General features: G+C 38.5%; 1 protein-coding gene across 1 annotated transcript in view; it reads left to right on the top strand.

Moving 5' to 3' along the window:
- Positions 1–12867, top strand: part of LOC136746977 (NHL repeat-containing protein 3) — a 42100-nt gene extending 29233 nt beyond the window's left edge. Inside the window, exon 8 of the mRNA XM_066699905.1 lies at positions 10860–12867. The gene's annotated coding sequence lies outside the window, so the exon portion shown is untranslated. The remainder of the gene's footprint in view (positions 1–10859) is intronic.
- The last annotated feature ends 828 nt before the right edge of the window (positions 12868–13695 follow it).

Genomic DNA, 13695 nt, shown 5'->3' with positions numbered 1-13695 from the left:
CAAATTGATTGAGACTTTTAATGTGTTTTTTTTCTTACCAGAAGGGGGAGCTAAAACACTATAGATAATTGGTCTGTGCTGTAATTGGTCATGCTCATAATAACTCACAACAAAGCAACTTCCAAAAGCACCCATCCAAAATACGTTTGTACTCCAGAAAACATCAATCAATATTTTTTTATTTGTATTGTACACTTCGCAGGGTAGCCACAGAGCGCCTTTGCCTTTGATTAGCAATGTTTATTAATTATATTATTTGGTTTAATCTGAAATGTCACTGCATTGGCAGGAAGACAACTGAACTGCAGTATGTTAAGAAACATCCAGAACACAAACCACTGGCTAAATATTGCTTCTTTAATTAATTGATCATAGTGTCCATGGACTGCCTGAAGTCATACAATTATAGTAAAGTGCAGATTTCACAGCTGTGTTTCTCCCCTCATCAAGACTTTATTTATTTGAGATTCTTTGGGTACATCCAACAGTAAATAATTCTGTATTTTTATTTTTATTAATTATAACTCTTGACAGCTTTAATGAGTAGTTAGCTATACTGGAAGAGTTTTTGATGCTTGTCAAGGATTCCCATGGGGCCCCATTTAATATATTAAGAATTCAGAATTCTTTATGAAGCTCATAATTCCCCTTTTAGGCTGCTTTTAGTACAAATAACCAGCAGATTGGAAGGTATTTTTCAACCCACATTTGCTTTTGATTACAGAAACCATTTATCTCTTGAATGATCATGCCATTTTTCTTTTAATTCCTTTATTTGTATCTTGCAAGACTCGTTTGTATTTTACTGAGGTTTGAGGGAGAGAGGGATAAAATAACTAAAATGAAATGACCAACAAAAAAGCTCCTTTAACTGGAAACAAATGTCTAAGCCAGGAAAGAGTGTTAACCACCAAAAATGTTCCCTTGTATTTCAAGGTTGTTAAACATTTGTTGTTTTATGGCTCTGCTAGTTTTGTAGCTACATGCTGTGACATGTTCAAATGTACAGTTACTAGTGGGCCTGTGGTGAACAACATCTTCCATTCTCAGAACTGTTCTCGCTACTGTCCTCATCGGTACCATTTTATTTTTCTTTAATTGAAAAAAGCTGTAAACAAAAAGGAGGCTGATGTAAATCTACTGTGTGTGTGTATGCGTGTATGCGTGTGTTTTGGCAACATTGTGTGTTAGCAGGGTAACACATTTCTCCTGATGCCATCACAACCTGTAAGATCACCAATGTCAGAAGATTAGATGTGGCTGTCACGACTATAATCCACATTTTCCATAATGTCTATCAGGGCATCAACCAACAAGAGACAAATCCGTTAGAGAGCACACAACTGCCACCACACCTGCTTTTTCTATGATACCAAAATGAGTAAATCAGTAAAGATATATATATATAATCTGAGTTTAATTAATGCATGACATTTTTTAGGTTTGGAAGCTTGAAGCAGTGGGATCTTCCATAATCCATATTTCAGGCTAGTTTCAACAAGTATACACCTTGCCAGTAACCTTTTTTTTAAATGATCTATCATTTGTGTCTAATGGTGAATAAAAAAAAAGAAAAAAGAGAGAAAAGGCAGAGAATACATAAGAAAAGCAAATCTAAACTCTTCTAAAAAGTTCAACTGGATATATGGTGTCACCTGACATCAATCAGGTGGAGGCAGATTTCTCAAAAAAAGATAAATTGTGGAACACAAATAGTAATGGACGTTTAGAGGATTCTTTATTGGTGTTCCTGTATTAATAAAACTCTGTCTTCTTCTTCTTATTATTATTTATTTATTGGCAGATGCCCTTATCTAGTATGACTTACATGATACAAAAACAAAAGTGCAAAAATACAGTACAAAATTAGTTTCAAAATTACAGAAGTGCATAGTTTCTCATCACCTAGTATATATTTGACCATAATGCTTTGGGGGCTATTTCAGCAGAATTTCACCTGGTTCTGTTTTCCATTTACCACTGTACTGTATCCCCTTCTGGGTTCAGCTACATAGTTCCTCATAGGTCTCTGTGAAATGTTCGACATACCCACCCCATTCTGGGCAATCAGCAATCAGAAAAGTAGTGCATCACACCAGAAAATACAGTGCATCCGGTTCACCCAGAGACGCACAACTCAGCTCTTGTATGCAGTCCCAGGTGGGTAACAAGGGAAGTCAGCATTGTATCCAGAGGCCTTTGATCATTGCAGCCTGGGAGAGCTGCAATATATATATATATATATATATATATATATATATATATATATATATATATATATTGTTAAATTGTTGTTGTTTTGGCAGTTTGCCACATTAACACATTGATTGCTGGATTGCTTTAATGCATTTGTTTATTTTGACTTCACTTTGTAATTTTGTTTCAAATCACTTTTATGATTTTAACATTAGAGATGATTTTAGAGTTGAATTAAAAAAAATGTAATCATAAGAATTACATTGTTTGTATGTTTGTATTCTGTAAAATGTAAAATACAATACCAATAAAACAGTATATATATATATATATATATATATATATATATATATATATATATATACACAAACACACAAACATATACATACAGACGGGTGACAAATTAAAGGAAAAACCTGAATAAATTAGTGGGGGAACATAATGAATGCAGATGCCTCCAAACAGGTGTACTGCTTAAACAATTAAGCAATTAACATCCTATCATGCTCTGTGGTATGTATAAAAATGCTTAGCAGGCCCAGTTGACCTCAATTATGGATCAAGATGGCAGTGCATAAACCCCTTGTGATGGAGTGAACCCATCTCCAATAAAACCAAACTAATCATTACTGGTTTAGTGTGATTCAGTGTTTTGTAGTTAGGAACAAAACCACTTTTAAATGTTATTAATAGTAGTAATTTGTCGTATAAAAAAAGAATATATATATATATAAAAGAGAGAATAGTTGGTATTAATAAATCACTTATGAACTTACCTGTTATGGAGGGAAAGGGCGAACTTAACTGGAGTTGTTGGGGTTGGTGAAGGACAAGGTACAGTTAGGTCCATAAATATTTGGACAGTGACACAATTGTCTTCATTTTGGCTCTGTATGCCACCACAATGGATTTGAAAGGAAACAAGATGTCCTTTAAATGTAGACTTTCATCTTTAATTTGAGGGTAGTTACATCCAAATTGGGTGAACAGTGTAGGAATTACACCCATTTTCATATGTGGTCGCCCCAGTTTTAGGGTCTCAAAAATAACTGGACAAACTAACATAGTCAAGAATTAAATTGTGAGTTTCAATACTTGGCTGCAAATCCTTTGCAGTCAATGACTGCCTGAAGTCTGGAACCCTGTTGAAGTCTGGTTTGTGGGAAGGAAGCTATGTGAAATCTGTATTCCTGTAGCACAGAACGACGGCCTTACCTGTAAGTTTAGAACAGAGACCTCGTTCAGCTTATTTTTGTGCATTGCTGTTTTCATCACCTTTGCGACTGCATTTTCCTGTTGCTCATTCATACCTCAAATGAACTTGAAAGAAATTGTATCTTGAGATCAGAAAAAAACAATAGCTAGGTGTTTTTTTTGTGTGTGTGTGTTTTTGACAGAAAATGGAGGTGGGGGTTGTGGAATCAAAAGTATTGTGTATGCAAATGTATAGCAAAATATTTAAAGAAAATTAAAACCAAATTATATAAGCAGTGCATATTTTGGAATAGGAAAACTGATTGACAAGTCAGAATAGAATGTAAAAAAAAAAAGATCAAAGTGTGTGATGTATTATTGATGAGGAGGTTTGGTTTGGATTAAGATTTAATATACACATGAAAGGAGCGTTTCATAACTCCGAGCTCACTTTTGTAAAGAGCACTGAAAGCTTGAAATTCAGCACACCCGTATAATCTATTAGGCTTAGAGTAAAGACTTGTTACACTTTAAAACATTTTTGCCACAATGATATATTAATGCTCTAATTACTAGCAGAGTAAATTGATCCATTACATTCTTTTTAAAAATAATACTGCTCTGTTGGTAACTTCTAAGGTTCTCTTTTTTAATCCTCATGAATTGCATTACTACTTTGAAAAATAAAATTAATTGCAGCAGTTAATACATCTAATTACAACCCTGTGCACAGTTCTGTGATGGAAGGTGTTTTAGCAGTACTGTCATGCACCACTAGGGGGCAATAGCTCCTTTCTTCTATGAAGCTTCTTCCCAAAATGTGCTTGACCAAAATAATACCTTTGAAAGTGGGTTCTTTGTTTTCATTTTTATTTTTATTTTTATTTTTTATTTGTCTATTTGATAAATCCAAAGTCTGGCACATTTTAAACAGTTTCTGCTCTTAAAGAACAGCTGCAAAGCAGATTATGTGTTTTGTTAACTGCTTAACTGTTGCTTTGAACATATGTTTTTTTGAGGTGATACCTTGAGATTTTCTTTTAAATAGGACTCAGATTACTCACATGCTGAGACATGCAAATACATAAAAATCTACCAGTACCTAACAGTGGTAAAACAGTCATCAGAAACTGGTATGAACATAACAAATGGTTTATATACATGTAAAACACCAGTCAGATCCTGATATAGTCGAAGTCAATATTAAATAAAGCATATGGTGTAATGAATGAATCTGATTTTCATCAACAGTCCTCACTCAGTTATGATTTGCACTATAGTATATATTTCTATCAATCTTGCAGGCCTAGGACGTGTACAGCTAAAGGCATATAAGTGATTCCAGGGCTCCAGTTGTTGATATAAAATCTACAGTATCTGTATGTTGCTTTAGATAGAAGTGTCTGCTGAGTGATTGTTTTATTGTTTGGTTGACATATTATTACTTTATTTGGCAGTGCCATTCATGTTTTTGTATTTAATATCACAAAATAGTTTTAGTTAATTTAGCACAACATGTTTTAGCTGGAGGCAAATCTGTATGCCTGAATATCTGGATGGTTTATGGATGATTAAAGTACACATAACTTTTTTTTTTAATACATGTGGTACATACAGCACTAGGTGGCTTTTTTAACTATGGGGCTTATATTTAATGGATGCCCAAATTTGCTGACTCTTCGCAGTAGGCACCCTGGTTAGAACAGCTTGCCATTATGTGGGTCATTTTGCTGGTTAAACATTATACATACTATACTTCAAATAAATAAAACATTAAGCCAATTACAGCCTCTTAAATGTGGCATATGGCATTCTTGGCTTTTGATCAGAGCATGTTGCATGCTGTTTTCAAAAGCCTTGCACACATCTTTCAGCTAACTGCCTCAATAAATAAAAACATGATGTACATCCCATCAGTTCCCCTTGATTAGAGGAAAGGAGTGGGCTTGGGGCTAAACTAAAAAACACCCCATGGCCATGCAGGCAGGGATGTGCTGAAATATGTCCTGTATATTTTGTACTCGTCAGTAAGAAGGGATCTCATCATTTCATCTCAACTTAGCACACTTGCTCTGATAGCCTACTGGACATTACATGACTGATGTCAATATTTATCAGTGAAAAAACACACTTTAATATGAGTGTGGGGGAATCTGGAAAGCCACTGGTCTTTCTGAAGTCATATTGTTACGATTCCAAAGCAGAAGATGGCACTTTTGCTGCACTAGGTGATATTTGGGGATGGCGCCGCCCCTTGAAAAAAATATTTTTGGTTATGTTTCTTGCTGTAAATGATTTTGTGCTTCATATACTACTACTAAGAATAATAAATAATAACAAAAATACTAATACAAAATTATGTATTACTAACAAAAATGTGGCAAGCACACACTAGCACTGATAATAAAAACAATGGCTAAATTATTAGCTATATTAGTTATCTGTGTGTGTGTTATATAGAAGGCAGAATTTGAAATATATATTTTCAAAAATAATGCAATTTTAAATAAGATTGTACTTCAATTGATTTTTAAATTATACCTGTTATTCATATTTCATCATCATCAACTTATGTAAATAAGACCCTTCAATTAATAGCAGAGCACTTAACATTAGGCCTACATACAAAGACACAAACCTGGTTAATGAAATAGTCACTAAGTACAGTCAATACATCCACAGTTATAAACGTGAACACGTTCATAAATGCAGCACACAGTTAAGGAAGTTATCGCCAATTAACACTCAAATTATTCAATTTTCTTCCATTGATTTACCATTGAAGTTGAACAAAAACTGTGATCGAAAACATTAAAAAAGCTCATATCTCCAATAAAATTTAAAATAACTGAATGAATGAACTGAGCAAAACCAGGTTAAAGCATTTTTTTTAAAGAGCCAGTAATCCAATTGGTAGACAAAAGAAAGAACATAAGAACATAAGAAAGTTTACAAACAAGAGGAGGACATTCGACCCATCGTGCTTGTTTGGTGTCCATTAATAACTAAGTGATCCAAGGATCCTATCCAGTCTATTTTTAAATGTTCCCAAATTTTCAGCTTCAGCCACATCGCTGGGGAGTTTGTTCCAGATTGTGACAACTCTCTGTCTGAAGAAGTGTCTCCTGTTTTTCATTTTGAATGCCTTGAAGCCCAATTTCCATTTGTGTCCCCGGGTGCGTGTCCCCCTGCTGATCTGGAAAAGCTCCTCTGGTTTGATGTGGTCGATGCCTTTCATGATTTCGAAGACTTGAATCCCCATGTAGTCTCCTCTGTTCCAGGGTGAAAAGGTTCAGTTCCCTCAGTCTCTCAGAATAGGACATTCCCTTAAAACCTGGAAAAAGTCTGGTTGCTCTCCTCTGAACTGCCTCTAGAGCAGCAATATCTTTCTTGAAGTGTGGAGCCCAGAACTGTACACAGTATTCCAAATGAGGACTAACTAGTGCATTGTACAGTCTGAACATCACTGCCCTTGTTCTCAATTCTACACTTTTGACAATATACCCTAACATTCATTCTGTTTGCCTTTTTTATTACTTCCCCACATTGTTTGGATGGAGAAAGTGAGGAGTCCACGTAGACTCCTAGATCTTTCTCATGCATTACCTCATCTAGATCTATTCATCCCATAGTGTAATTATAGTGGACATTTTTGTTACCTGCATGTAATACCTTGCACTTGTCCACATTGAATTTCATCTGCCAGGTGTCGGCCCACAACTGAGTATTATCTAAGTCCCTTTGAATAACCTGTGCTGCCGAGATTGTATCTGCTGAGCCACCTATTTTAGTATCATCTGCAAATTTGACAAGTTTGCTAACTATCCCAGAGTCCAGATCATTAATATAGATTAAAAAAAGCAAAGGCCCTAGTACTGATCCCTGTGGAACTCCACTAACAACCTCACTCCAGTTAGAAGCAACTCCTCATGTCAACACCCTCTGTTTCCTATACATCAACCAGTTCATAATCCATCTACTTACACTACCTTGAATGCCTACAGCTTCCAATTTTAGGATCAGTCTTTGGTGTGGAACCTAATCAAAAGCTTTCTGAAAATCTAAGTATATCATATGCTTTCATGTGATCTACAGCTGCAGTTACATGTTCAAAGTACTCTAATAGAATAGTAAGTAAACTGCTTTTAAGTGCTCCAAGTAATTGATCCTGTGTGGCACTTTTAGACCGTACAATAATAACTGCCCAAATTTAAACACACACATTCTTTCTTGGGAAAAGTTTCTACCACATCTCTTGCATCGATAGCAGTCGCCATTATTGTAGTTACAATTTCAAAATGCAGTGGCATTGAATCTGGCTATGTAAGGGATGTAACAGTATGTGCCCCAGAACAGTTCGGGACTCAGAAACTTGTTGCATTAGTTTTGGATCCAAGAGCTTTGTTTCTTTCAATTTCCCTCTTTGCTTTCCTGATCCCTTTCTTAAGATCTCTTTGCAGTTCAACATATTCTTTGTATTTTGTTTAGTCTCCATCCCTTTTGTATGTGCTATACAACATTTTTTTTCTCTTTATATTTTTTTGCATACTTCTGTTAAACCATTTGGGCCAATGTTTCTGGTCCTCAATTTGCTAAGTTTTGGTACAAATTTCTCCTGAACCTCAAGTAGTATATTCTTAAAATATAACCATCCATTTTCAACTGAATCTGTATCCAGAAATCCCCCATTATAACACACATCTTTGCCACATCTTTGCTACATGCAGTCCTGATTACACTGTACAATGCAACATCTTCCTGAATATCTGAGTTGGGTGGTCTGTAACACACTCCTACCACTAATCCTCAGGATCTTTTTTCAAAAGTTTAACACAGGATTTAATTTGAGATTTTCTGTCTCAATTGTCATTTCTGGCATATAATGCTTCCTCAACACCTCTTCGATTTTGTCTGTCTCTCCAAAACTGTGTGTATCCTATCAACTTGTATTCATCCCCATCATTTTCTGTAAGCCATGTTTCTGTCACTCCTACAACATCATAGTCACACACCAGCACTGTGGCTTCTAGGTCTAACATCTTGTTCCTGATACTCCTGGCATTGAGGTACAAACATTTCAGGACTTTCCTACTAGCAGTTTCCCTTTTCACCTGTAAAATGTTGGAAAAAATGATTAGACAGAAAATAGAGGAGCATCTCAATGAAAACCATATTCTTGGAGATAGTCAACATGGGTTTAGACGAGGCAGATCATGTCTTACTAATTTATTAGAATTTTTTGAACATGCAACTGCAGCTGTAGATCACGTGAAAGCATATGATATGATATACTTAGATTTCCAAAAATCTTTTGATAAGGTTCCACACCAAAGACTGATCCTCAAATTGGAAGCTGTAGGCATTCAGGGTAATGTAAGTAGATGGATTATGAACTGGTTGATGTATAGGAAACAGAGGGTGTCGATTAGAGGAGTCACTTCTAACCGGAGTGAGGTTGTTAGTGGAGTTCCACAGGGATCAGTACTAGGGCCTTTGCTTTTTCTAATCTATATTAATGATCTGGACTCTGGGATAGTTAGCAAACTTGTCAAATTTGCAGATGATACTAAAATAGGTGGCTCAGCAGATACAATCTTGGCAGCACAGGCTATTCAGAGGGACTTAGATAATATTCAGTTGTGGGCTGACACCTTGCAAATGAAATTCAATGTAGACAAGTGCAAGGTAATACATGCAGGTAACAAAAATGGCCACTATAATTATACTATGGGAGGTACAGATCTAGATGAAGTAACGCATGAGAAAGACCTAGGAGTCTATGTGGACTCCTCATTTTCTCCATCCAAGCAATGTGGGGAAGCAATACAAAAGGCAAACAGAATGCTAGGGTATATTGTCAAAAGTGTAGAATTTAAAACAAGGGAAGTAATGTTAAGACTGTACAATGCGCTAGTTAGACCTCATCTGGAATACTGTGTACAGTTCTGGGCACCACACTTCAAGAAGGATATTGCTGCTTTAGAGGCAGTTCAGAGGAGAGCAACCAGACTTATTCCAGGTCTGAAGGGAAAGTCCTACTTGGAGAGACTGAGGGAACTGAACCTTTTCACCCTGGAACAGAGGAGACTACGTGGGGACTTGATCCAAGTCTTCAAAATCATGAAAGGCATCGACCACATCAAACCAGAGGAGCTTTTCCAGATCAGCAGGGGGACACAATGGAAATTGGGCTTCAAGGCATTCAAAACGGAAAACAGGAGACACTTCTTTACACAGAGAGTAGTCACAATCTGGAACAAACTACCCAGTGATGTGGTTGAAGCTGAAAGTTTGGGAACATTTAAAAATAGTCTGGATAGGATCCTTGGATCACTTAGATATTAATGAACACCAAACGAGCACGATGGGTCGAATGGCCCCCTCTCGTTTGTAAACTTTCTTATGTTCTTTCTTATGTTCTTATGACTATTCAGCACTCCTCCCTTGTTTCCTCCCTTTTGGAAGCTATCCTTTTGCCCTCGGACATTTCGGTAATAAAATGTCAAGCTCACACTTCTTCCTCTGACCCTGTTTCCTTAGGTAATGCTCGTGCTGACGAAGCTGCCAAGGCAGCGGCTAACTCTTCTGTCTCACCTCTCTTGCAGATGCCAGTCCTGTCATCACCGACACCTGATTTGTTCTCCCTTAATGATGTTGTTCGCTTACAGGCCACGGTGGACTCCAAAGAACTGCGAGATTGGCGCTTACACTGCAACCTCACAGATTCTGGGGTGTGGCTGGCAGAGGGCTCTCAGCCGGCACTTCCCAGGTCTTGTTTTCCCGTCCTTGCTAAATTGACTCATGGTCAGGACCATGTGTCAAAAGGAGGGATGATTGAGTTAGTAAACAAATACTGGTATACAAAAGGGTTTACCAATTTTGCTGAAATATTTTGTAAACGGTGTTTGATTTGCAGCCAAACCCAGAAGCTCCTTTTGAGTATTTGATGATGGATTTAATTGAACTAACGCCCTGTGAAGGGAAGAAATACTGCTTAGTAATTATTGACATGTTTTCCAATTGGATTGAAGCTTTCCCATGCAGTCGCAGCACCGCGGATGCGGTGGCAAAAGCATTGATACGAGAAATAATTCCCAGATGGGGAAATCCCACACGTCTGTCTTCAGACAATGGCACACATCTGTCCACTGCCCTGCAGATTGATCTCAGAAACCACTGCAGTTACCATCCTCAGTCAGGAGGGGCTGTAGAACGAGCGAATGGAACTCTGAAATTAAAATTGGCAAAATTGCAGGCAGAAACAGGACTAAGTTGGATGAAAGCATTGATGTACATGCGAGGAAGGACACACACAGCCACAGGGCTGTCCCCTCTTGAAGTGGTCACAGGAAGACCAATGAGAATGACTAACACACCTTTTCCTGAAAGCAGGTTACCTCTCCAAGGGATGGATGAAGAAATGATTGAATACTGAATCTCAATAATGTTCTAAAGGTTATCTTCCCCAGAGTAAATGCCACCCTGCTGGCTCTCCAGAACGCAGGAGGCCACAAGATCCAACCAGGTGACTTCGTGGTGGTTAAGGACCTGAGAAGGAAATACTGGAAAGACCCAAGATGGAGGGGTCCATACAGAGTCCTTCTGACGACCTCCACGGCGCTGAAGGTGGCGGAGAGGGACACCTGGATCCACGCCAGCCACTGTCGGGTCGTCCCAGAACCCAAGGAAGAAGAAACACCTACAACCCCATCGAGGAACAGCGCTGCATCCTGATGATGGCAGCGGTCAGCCTCATCCTTCTGATCATCGCCCTGATGGCTTTCTACTGGAGTGGTCCAGTCCAATTGAATGCAAACAACTCAACTACTGTTCCACGGCGGGACACAAATAACAGGAACAGGCCCAAAATCGGTTTCCTGATTTATTGTCTTCTGGAGCATTTAGTATTCACAACCACGCTAAGGAGTGTGGCCCCTGGTGTCACCGCATATTTTCAGCTCCCTCTAGGCGACGTCCTGCCACTATGGCTGTGGCGTCACTCGCAGACACACCCAATGATTGTTTCTGTTCCAACTCTACTGGTCTATATTTAGGATTTACTCGCTGCCTGTTGAATCACCACAATGATATCTGTGTTAACACAAATTATACTATTATTGTTGGAAATTGTAGAATAACCTCTGAACCAACTACACTGGCCCCAGGCCCCCTTGGCGCTCCGACTCCTTATGACCATTACTGGTTGTACGGAGACCATGCTTATACTTACTTGCCCCAGAACTGGAATGGTTGTTGTGTTCTGGTGACTTTAAATGTATCCATGACCATTATAACCCAGTCTCCTCACTCCCCTCAAATACACCGAACCCATTCTGTCCATAGGACAAAAAGGGAGCAGAAATCCCAAGAGGTTCCTATTGAATTTCAGCGATCTACTGTAGGTATGAAATTTGGAGCAGGCATTCTCCCCTGGTACGGTGCAGTTAAGGCCTTGCACCTAATTGATGAAGTTGCTTTTGAATTGATAAAGCAAGTAAGGCAAATAGGTTAGTCACCCTCCAGAACCGAGCAGCTTTAGATTATCTATTAGCTAAAGAGGGTGGTGTTTGCACCCTTATTGATGAACATTGTTGTACTTTTATACCAGACACAGACTCCAATGTAACTAGTGTCATTAGCCACTTCCGCGATTTACAAACTAGAATAAATAAACAACATGATTCTGATGACTGGGCTGGATGGGACCCGTTCGAATGGCTAAAATCTCTCTTTGGTGCACAAGGTGCTTGGATTGTGCATTTTCTTTTTTATGGTTTAGTTATTATTTGTGTTATTATACTCTCTGTGCATTGTTTAAAGTGCTTATGTACTACAACAACTGCTGCCATTTTTATGCATGCTCCCATTAACCCTATTGAAGATATGTTTTTAAAGGAACTTTTATCTGCTGCTGATAGTGCTAATCTGTAACTGAGTTTTCCTCCCAACCTATTTCCCATGTTGATGGTTGCAGGGATCCAGGGCTCAACAGTAACCGTGTACACACTGGGTGAAATGGGAAATAGGGAATAGTTGTCACGTTGTGACAAAAGGAGGGAATGTGGGGGAAAAATATAGAAATCATATTCTGCCTTTGTCCTTGTGTGATGTTACTCATCAATTGGTTATCAGCAGTTCACATTCCTTTCTTGCAACGTATTAACTGCAAATTACCTTATAATGTAATTGGCAATGTAGAGGTTAATGATTATTATTCATGAGTATTGATTATAATATTGATAAGATGGGAAGGCTTAGTTTAGGATGCCAATGAAATCACTGCTAGTTATTAGAAATGACCATTCAGACACTGTTTGTAAAATATTAAGGCCCCTTGGGCGTATATCCCAGAGGGGGTATAAAAGCTTTGTTCTGTCTTAAAACTTTTGAAGAACAATGTTATGCTAGCCTTAAATCTTTTGAGTTGTGTGTGACTTGTTCTTCCCGTGCACGTAATAAATTCTGATTAGAACTCCAGACTCCAAAACTTTCTTCTACCACACAACGTTCACAAATGAAATCTTCCTGGATGAGATCATCCAGGAAGGAAATAATTCTGTAAACCTGACACTGTAGTGGCCACATGCTTCTAAATTTAGTATGTTGTTGGTGCCCTAAACACTGTCTCTTGGTTTTTGTCCCCTAATTCAACTGATTTACTTTTTTGTTTTGTTACAGAGAATCAGCACAGGTGACCTAATTCCAAAAGTAGGTCACCTTTCCTTCAATCTAGGTACTCTAACCAACAATGCAGGACCAAATGAACTACAATTAAGTCAAAATAGGAGTAAGATTAACTTCAATTAAAGCAAAACTAAAAACAAGATTAGGAATGCTAAGTCTAAAGGTATAAACACAACAAAATAGCTTTCTCTTTCACCTGTCCTGTGTCTGACTTTGGCAACTCCTAAAAAATAAATTCTCACCCGAGTGAGGTGTTCCTCCATTGGCTTGCGCCCGAACTACAACCCTTGGCTGCGGCTGTAGGAGGTCTCACTCTCTCAGTTTGCTGGGATTGAGCTCTGCTATGCTTCATCATCCTTGTGTGCGGCCCTGATTATAGGCCCCGCATTGACTGGTGGTCTACTACCCTCAGCCCCCGGCCCCTGGGTGGTTATATGGTGTGGTAAAGCCCAGACTCTGGTGTCTGGATACACATTGTTCTGTCCAGCACCAAGGTTTTGTTTCGGTGTGGTTGTGCAGTTGCCCCCGTTGTTGGCCAGTGTAGCACTGCCTGGGCGGAGATGCGCTTATAGAGGCCACTCCTGCTAGGGGCAGCACCTTGTCGCGAGGGCGCCCCAGTTG

This window comes from Amia ocellicauda, chromosome 3 (genome assembly GCF_036373705.1).
Source record: "Amia ocellicauda isolate fAmiCal2 chromosome 3, fAmiCal2.hap1, whole genome shotgun sequence".
NCBI classification, from domain to species: Eukaryota; Metazoa; Chordata; class Actinopteri; order Amiiformes; family Amiidae; genus Amia; species Amia ocellicauda.
The sequence above is the reverse complement of the archived record's forward strand: the minus strand, read 5'-3'. Positions and strand labels throughout refer to the sequence as shown.